This window comes from Tupaia chinensis, unplaced genomic scaffold, assembly GCF_000334495.1.
Source record: "Tupaia chinensis unplaced genomic scaffold, TupChi_1.0 Scaffold143798_1, whole genome shotgun sequence".
Taxonomy (NCBI): domain Eukaryota; kingdom Metazoa; phylum Chordata; class Mammalia; order Scandentia; family Tupaiidae; genus Tupaia; species Tupaia belangeri.
In genome coordinates, this window is record NW_006203648.1 from 162,404 (window position 1) to 172,087 (window position 9,684).

Consider the following 9,684-nt stretch of genomic DNA (forward strand, 5'->3'; position numbering starts at 1 on the left):
TCATCTTGGTTGCCCTTTATTCCTTTATTTCTGACTGTTCATTCTTTAGTTTTCTTGGAACAGTACTCTCTTTGGTGTTTCTTGAAGAGCTGGTCTGGTTTTGGCAAAATCTTTCAGGTTTTGTTTGTCTGATAAGATTTTAATATTTTTTCCCCTATGAAGAATAATCTTGCAAGATATAATAATCTTGGTTGAAATTGTTTTTCTCTCAACTCTTTCAATATATCTTTCCATTTTTTCCTTGCTTGGATTGTTTCCGTTGAGAGGCCCAGTTTTAGCCTGATGGTATGATCTTTGTAAGCCATTTGTCATTTCTCTCTTGCCAATTTTAGTATCTTGTCTTTATTTGTAGTCTTGGCCAGTCTGTCTAAGATGTGCTGTGGTCAAAATCTTCTTGAGTTGATTCTATTTGGAGTCCTATGTATTTCTTTTTCTGGATATTTGAGTGCCTCTCTAGACTTGGGAAATTTTCCTCCAGGACTTCATGGAATAGATTTTCCATTCCTTTATTAGTTTCTTCAACTTCTGGCATACCAGTTATTCAGATGTTTGGACGTTTAATGGAATCTAGTATTTTTTGTATAGAATCCTTGTGGAATTCTTTTGTTATTTTCTCTATCTTTTTGGTTTTTTTTTTTTTTTTTTTCTAGGTCCGAGGGTTTATCTTCTACTTTGGAGATTCGATCTTCAGCATGGTCTAATCGACTTTTAATACTTTCAGGACAGTTTTAGATTTCCTGTGTTGTAGACTTCATCTCTAATAGTTTTATCTGGTTCTTTTCCAGAATGTCCATTTCTTCTGTCATATCTTGGAAGGACTTCCTAATCTCCTGTAGTTCATTATCTCTATTGTATTTCAACTCATAGAATTTTGTCACTATGAATGTTCTAAATTTCTTCTTTGACATTTTGGTATCTTTGGAATCTTCTTCTGTTTTTTGTTTGTTTGTTTGTTTGTTTGTTTTTAATATGGAGGGGAGTTACTGTGTTCTTTTGATGGAGACATATTTCCTGGTTTATTGAAACCTTAGCTCTTCTTCTACTTCTAGCCGTTGGGAGATGTATTCACTTTTGAATACCTCTCAGTAGAATGTTTATTTGACTAGGAGGAAGTGTGTTTTCCTTTTGCTCTAGACCGATGTGTGCCGAAGTCTTTCTATTGTTGTGTTTAGCAATGTGATCTCAAGAAGAGTATTCTATTCAGGTGTCTATAAAGTAGTATCTCCTTTTTAACTGGTGGTTCAGTAAAAGGGAGGTTCCCATGAAGCCTTACTATACAAGAATATTTCAGAACTGTCATTCTAGTCCTGCCTAGTCCCTCTGGGAGTGTTGAAGAAGAGGAGGAAGGGACAATAGATAGGGAAGATAAGAGTACAAAGGAGAATAAAGAAAAATTTATGCACCCTGTGCCTGCACAGCAAGTGATTTCACCAGAGGGTTGGAGATGTAACTGAAACTCTGTGGGAGAGAGGAGGCCAGTCTGTGGGGCAAGCAGGAATATGAAATTTACAAAAGAATGAAGTGAAAAAAAGACTGTCTACCTTTCTGAGAGGGAACAGCTTTGGGGTTGGGAGAACTAGCTGGAGCTCGGGCTGGGATCAGTGGTGGCTTTGTCTCAAAGTCCCTTGTTGGCCATAGGGCTGGAGATGAAACTGGGACTCTGCTGGAGAGCAGAGGCCAGTCTTTCTGAGAGGAATTGTTACCAAACTCAAATCAGGTTCACTTGCCCAAGTGCTATAAAACCAAGTTATAGGCTCTTGGTGTGATGAAGGAAGTACAGCTTTATTGCAAAGAGCAAAGCAAGGAGAGCGGAGAGCTCATACTGAAAAGACCTGGTCTCCCCGAGATGTTCCCCACATATATTTTTAAGGGCAAGATTAGGGGCAGAGGTCCTAGGCACATGATCAGTTCAGTGATTGGTTTAAGAGGGCATGATCATCTCATGGGCATTCTTTATTGGTGAGGTCTTAGATAATCAAATTTCTCTTCAGGTGTTTGGAACCATTCAGCCTGAAGTCTTTGAGCTCACAACCAGCAGTTTCCAGCCTATGAAACATCTTACATATTGAAATAAAAACCTTATCTTTCCTTTAAGTGAGAGTTTTAGAGGTCAAATGGTCCTCACTCATGGTCCATGTTGGTCATTATCATAATCAAAAGTCTGAAGACTTACTCCTTACTCTGGACCATTACAATGTAAATGGACTTTATATTTCAGGAACCCTAGGAAAATACATTAGGCGGTCCTTGCTTGGTTTCAGGATGCACTCTGGGGTTGGGAGAGCTAGCTGGAGTTGGGGCTATGGCCAGTGTAGGCCCTGCCTCAAAGTCTCTTGCTGGTGGCCAGAGGGCTGGAAATCTGTTCTCTTATTTCTGTATGTGTCTTTAGTTTTTCTGGGATAACACTGCTTTCAGAACTTTTTTTTTTTTTAGAGGTTTTTGCTATAAGGCATGTGCACTTGCCAGAAAGACAGAGAGACAGAGAGATAGAGAGATAGAAAATGTCCCAGGGAGGATGGCCATGCCACAATCCCTTCTTCTCCATTCTCCTCCTGTGATGCTGGGCATGCACAAACACTCGCCCAGTGTAAGTTTAAGCCACCATGTCTGGGACTTGAACCACAATCGACTACATGGGAGTCCAGCGACATAGCCATGACACCAACTGCTGGTTCCCTTTCAGAACTTCTTGAAGAGTAGGTCTGCTATTGGCAAATTCTTTCAGGTCTTGTTTATCTGAGAATGTTTTTATCCTTTTTTTCCATATAAAAGATAATCTTGCTGGGTATAGTATTCTTGGTTGAAACTGTTTTTCACTTAACAGTTTGAATATATTTTCCCATTCTTTCCTTGCTTGCATTGTTTCTAATGAGAGGTCTTAAGTTAGCCTGATGGGATAACCTTTATAAGTAACCTGAAGTTTCTCTCTTGCCAATTTTAGTATCTAGGCTTTGTCTGTAGATTTAGCCAGTTTGGCTCTGATGTACCTTGGAGCAGATCTTCTTGGGTTCATCCTTTTAGGGGTTCTGTGTATTTTGTGGCTCTGAATATTTAAATACCTCTCTAGATTTGGAAAGTTTTCTTCCAAGATTTCATGGAATAGATTATCAATGCCATTGTTAGTTTCCTCACCTTCTGGAATACCAATTATTTGGATGTTTGGATGCTTGATGCTGAATAATATTTCTTGTATAATATTTTGATTTTTTAAGGTTATTTTCACCATATTTTTTGTTGTTTTTTTCTAGATCAGAGGTTTTGCCTTCAACATCAGAGATTCAATTTTCTGCCTGGACTAATCTACTTTTAATACTTTCGAGGGGGATTTTGATTTCCTGAATGGCAGCCTTCATTTCTAATGGCTCCATTTGATTCATTTTTATGGTGTGTATTTCCTCTTTCATATCATGGAAGAACTTCAACACCTACTGGATCTCGTCTCTTTTCTCCTGAATCTTCTGGAGTTCATTATCTCTCAGCTCTTGCATCTCATTTGGTTTTGTCACTATGAATAGTCCGAATTTTCTATCAGACATTTCCACGAATTCTACTTTACTGTCTGAGGATGATTAGAGATTTTTCTTTTCCCTTAGAGGAGAGATTTTTTTTTTTTATTTCTCAATAAAATGGTCATCCTGTGACAAAATCTATTTTCCACTGTGCTTCACAATGTGGAATCCACAGAAAGATTAAGAGTTCAGATTTATAAAAAACAATTCTTCATTAAAGCAAGAGATTCAATAAGCATTGAGCATTTCAATGACTCTAAAAGTATTCAGATGGTTGGCTATTGTGCACTTAGGCCTATCTAGACATTCAGTGGGTGTAAAGCTTAGAGTGGGAAAGTAAGGTTTAAAAACTATAAAGAAAAAGAAAAAGAAAAAAAAAAGAATACTACCAAAAAGAGGGAATTTTTTTTTTTTTTTACATGTAACAAATGAAAACTGTGGGACCAGCAGTTAGCATAATGGCTATGTCACTGGACTCCCATGTAGTCGACCATGGTTCGCGGACTGGACCTGGTGGCTTAAACTCACGCCGGGCACGTGTGCGTGCGTGCCCAAGATCCTGAGAGGAGAATGGAGGAGAAGGGATTGCGGTGTGACCAACCGCCCTGGGGGGTGATTTCTCGCTTTCTGTCTCTCTGTCTCTCTCTATCTTTCTGGAGAGCGCACGCGCCCTCTAGCTAAAACCCTCTCCAAAAAAAGAAAAAAAAAACAAATGAAAACCGTTTGGCATGCTAGCATGCCACGTCAACGATCCAGGACACAGCTCAGCTTTAAAATGGCTTCTGAGATTAACAATTGAAAGAAAAGGCCTGAGGTGAGTAGAAGTGGTTGAAATATATTTTTAAAAAATTAAAAATTTAAAGAAAGAGAGAGTGCAAGGTGAATAAAGGGACAGACAGCCAGAAAGAGAGATAAAATGGAGGTTGCCCTACCTTGTCTGAATATTTCAGGAGTCTAGAAGATGGGGTTTACAACATAGCCTCCCTGAAGAGGCCAAGACACAGCTCAGTTTTAAAATGGCTTCTGAAATTAACAAGTGAAAGAAAAGACCTGGGGTGAGGAGAAGTGATTAAGAAATTTAAAAAAGTTAAAATTTAAAGAGAGAGAGAGTGCAAGACAGACAGAGAGACAGGCAGTCAGAGACAGAGAGAAGTTGGAGGTTGCCCTACCTTGTCTGAATATCTCAGGAGTCTAGAAGGCAGGGTTTAGAGCATAGCTTCCCTGAACAGGCCAGGACATACCTCAGCTTTAACATGGGTTCTTTTCTGAATATTTCAGGAGTCCATATTCATACACTTTCTTTCAAATACAAAAGTCTCATTGTTTTTTATGGCTGAGTAATATTCCATAATATAAATGTGCCACACTTTTAAAATTCATTCCTTTTCTCTTGTGTATTTGGATATATTCATGTCTTAACAATTGTGAATAATGCTTCAATGAACATGGATGTATAAGTGTTCTTCTGACTGAGTGTATTCCTGTTTATCAGTGAATACTCGAGTGGAATCGCTGGTTTGTATGGTAGTTCTATTTGTAGATTTTTGAGGAACCTCCATATTGTTCTCCACAGTGGCTGTACTAATTTACATTCCTCCAACAGTGCAGGAGAGTTCCTTTTTCAGCATAGCCTCACCAGCACTTGTCTTTTTTTATTATTTTTTTTAATCTTAGCCATTCTGACTGGGGTTACATGGCATCTCATTGTATTTCTCTTATGTTAAGGGATGTCGAGCATTTTTTTTATATGTTTTTCAATTGTATAGCTTCTTTTCAGAGTTGTCTGTTCAGTTTGCTTGCCCATCTTTTTTTTTTAATTCAATGAATTGATATCTGCTTCTTTTATTAAGAAGATAAGAATACTGATAACTTTTAGTAATATATGGACACTGAATTTTATCTAGTGACATTTTCACCATCAGATTAAATTTCTGCTTTTTTTTAGTTTTTAAGAATTGCACTCTATTATTTATTTTTATATGTATTTATTATTTACATTTAACCACTGTACATCTTTACAGTGTGCAACATGATTTTCTACAGCCTGAATACAGTGCGTATCAGTCAAGACAAAGACCATTTGCCCATCTTTTAATGGGATAGATTTGTTTTTCTTTTTGTGGGTAAGTTAAGTTGCTTGAGTTCCCTGTATATTCTGGTTATAAGTCCTTTATCTGAGAGAGTTTGCAAGTATATTCTCCCATTGCAGGAGCTGTCTTTTCACTCTAATTATTGTTTCTTTTTTTGTGCAGAAGCTTTTAAACCTGATGTAATTCCACTTGTGTATTTTTGGGATTATTGCCTGTGCTTTGAGGGTCTTATTTAAGAAGTCTTTGCCTACTATGATTTCTGCAAGTGTTTCCTGTTTTCCACTACAAGTTTTATAGTTTGAGATCTTATATTTAGATCTGTGATCCATTTTGAGTTAATTTTTGTTATAGGTGAGAGATAGGGGTCCAGTTTCACCTTTTGCAGGTGGATGCCCAATTTTCCCAGCATCATTTGCTGAATAGATTTTCTTTCTCCCACTGGATTGACTAGTACTCTTTGTCAAAAATCAGTTGACTGTATGTTTTGAGACTTATTTCAGGGTTCCCTATTATGTTACATTGGTCTACATGTCTGTTTTTGTGTCATTACCATGCTGTTTTTGTTACTATATAATGTATTTTGGAGTCCAGGAGTGTGATGCTTCCTACTCCCCTCTTTTTGTGCAGTATTACTTTAGCAATATGGGGTCTTCTATGATTCCATACAAATTCTGATTGTTTTTGCTAAATCTATGAAGAATATATCTGGTAAGATGGATGTTCTTTTAAGATCCCTTCCCCCACCTTTTTTTAAGCTTTATGTAATCCTTTTGGAGTTGTGCTATTCTTCACTTTATAAAAGTCTGTGGTGAACTTCTTCATTCACTCTCAGCACAACAATTCATACATAGTAGACAGCCAATAAATTTGCTTTTTTTTTGTTTGTTTGTTACTGTTAAAATTTAACTTTCAGAAAGGTGTTTATTTTTTTTTTAAGATAGAGTTTTTTTAACTATATGGTGCGGTGGGCTTATCAGAGAGACAGAAAGTGAGAAATGGCATGCATGCACACTCACTTGGCATGACTTTTAAACTGCAGGTCGGAACTCAAACCGTGGTCGACTATGTGGGAGTCCAGTGACACAACATCACACCATCTGCTGGTCCTAGAAAGATTCTTTTGATGTCTAAACACATAATCCAACTTCTTCTTAAATCTATAGTGGGAATGTTGGCCTACACAATTCATGTCAAACAATGCTTATTCTTTTAAGTTTACATTATAGGTTTATTTTTCACTGCATTTTCATCATCTTGAATTTTTTCTTTGGAATCTTCTCTACTTTTTTCTATTTTAGAATTGACAGAAGTTTTTATATCAGTATCTTGATTGACATGGTTACCATCAAGTTCCTTAATTTTGGATTACTTACATCAGGTCATCTTTTGTAGAGCTGCTTTAGGCATTGATGAGTCCAATCCCTTATAATTGATTTAAATTAGAACAAGATTTGAGGGTGGAAGAGGACTAATAAGATGACCCAATAGTTAGCTTCCACTTAGTTTGGACAGAAAATTCCCAAGTTCTACCTTTAACACTTTTTTTATTTTTAGTTTTGTTTTTATTATCATCATAATCTTCTTTATATTACATTGGATTACATACAAATTTACAGTGTATTACATTGCTTTTTCAAAAGGGAATGCCATGCATGTCAGTCAATACAGAGACATTAATCTCCCCGCTTCAACATTCAATATCTTTTCTATGATTTTCCCAATTATTATTATTATTATTTTAATTATTTTTTAAAACAGTCAATCACTATTTCTCATTTTGCTTGGAAAAAGACTTTACCCATCATGAAATACTTCTCAGACCAATCTAGTTGAGAATACTATACATGTCATCATCAACAGGTCATAAGCCATATCTATGTCCCACTAATGTCATGCCTCTCTATTTGTTCTCTTGCTATCTTTATACTCTTCTCTTCTTCCACCCCATTCCACACTGTCTTATGCTCGTTAACTATTTTCACTGCTCTTACGTCCTCCAATATTTCGATCTCTACCATAGAGTGCGGATAGTCGGTATATATTGAGTGGATACATACAGTATCTTTCTTTCATATCTTGGCTTACTTCACTCAGCCATAGATCCTCCATATGCGACCACTTTCTGAACCACTTTGTTAGATTATTTAAGAAGGAACATGGAATGATGGGTTGGGAATAGTTAGGTGGCAGGTCTCCCAGTTAGAGGACTGTTGTGATAAAATGAGCAGAGATGGGTAATGAGGGCGTGAGCTGGGTCATGGATTTTGGAAAGTATTTTTAAAAAATTTGAAAGATACCAAAGAAGCATTAGGTGACCAAAATGCCATAGTATTTGTTGATGTTTGCAGTTTTGAAAATACTAAATGTGCATTTTTTTATTTGATGTTACCAGTAACTCAGAAAAGTAAGTAGTTTAGTAGATGTTACTTTGATTTTGTATGAGGAAATTGAGATTTTTGAAAGAATGTCAGTTAGCCAGAGTCACATACTGAGTAATAGCTTAGGTGTGAACCGGCGCGTGAGCTTCACATCCAATTCTCGTTTTCATTCTCCCACACAACCTCTACACAGAGCTTAAGCATGCATTAACTAATGCCAAAGTCTGACCACAGTGGGGGTGTGTTTTAATTTATCCACTTAACATTCATCTTCATCAGTTATGTTAAATGCCGAGGATAGTAATAGGATTAGTTAAATAAGATCAATACGGCATCCTATGGGTTCCTATGAATACTTACAAGGTGCTTTTCAGTTAAGACATGATGTGTCAAAATGCTTTTGGATATATGAGAGCAATTGTGACATTATTCTAGTTTTATTGGAGGGCTTATTACATGTGACCATTGTAAATGGTGGTGGGCTGGTATTAGATTGTTCTTACTGTAGTCAGTGTTAAAGATCAGTACATCAAGGATCCTTAACAGTCACCATTAAATTGATTTTTACTTACTGTGTATTATGGATTAGTCTCTACCACATCTTCCCTCCTTGTCTGCCGAACCTCTAAAAGGCTTAGTGCCAGCAAGAATAGGACTGCCTCTATTTTCTCATCACATCCTCTCTCGAATAGGTAATACTTTGACTGCTCTCTTCCCAACTTGGCTTTGAGTCACTGCTGTGATTCTAGCTGTTGAGCAGTCTTTCAAGTTAAGTAATTGGTATTCTGGTCAAGTTAAATTTTTTCTGAGGCTACCATTCTTACCCAGTATAGCTAAGGTAGTTTCACTAAATCTGTTATTAGGATCATGTTGTCAGAGGCATATGACAGTTGCATTTCCCAACATTTCTCTAAATATTGATGCTTGAGATAAACAGGCTATCAAACTGCAACCATATATTCATACTTCCGACATTGGAGGAACCATACACTGTCAAATTCAATAAAGCCATGTTTGTACTGCATAGTATATAAAAGAAAATGAAATTGCTGTACTTTGTCTTTACTGTTTTTGTCTTACCTGATTAACTTTTCTGTTGTGTTAATTAATAAGTTAAAAAAGTGTTCTAATTAGTTTCTGTCATATCTGGGAAGCATAGTAGGTTAGTACTTCAGAAAGTCTGAAAGTCTCTTGGGTAACATCTGCTGACTGTAGGTATCAATTCGTTCCCTGGCTCTATTCCATTCCCACTAACTGTGTCTAAATGTGTGAGCCTCTTACCATCTGGGTATTTCATTTTTTCTCTAAATTTATAAATTAAATTTAAAAAAGTCTTACCTATATTGGTACCTAATGAAGAAATTTTTGAAATATAATGGGAAGTCATTAAAGTGCTTTCATCACTTTATGCTATTTACCATTAATAATTGATATTCATCACTATTTAGAATTCATTGATTTAAAATAATGATATCTTATAATAGTAGCATGCTATTTTAAAAACCGTTGGCTCTTTTACTATACTTTAGTGTTCAGTCTTACAATTTTTATTTTTAGAATAGAGTGTATTTAAAGATCACTTTTACTGTTAAATATGACAGGCATGGCAAGAGGCCAATCTTACTGAGTCCAAAGGAAGAATTTGCAGATTAAAGGAGCCCTGGAACTGACTTTCCATGAAGTCCAGCTGTCCATGTTCATTCCTGC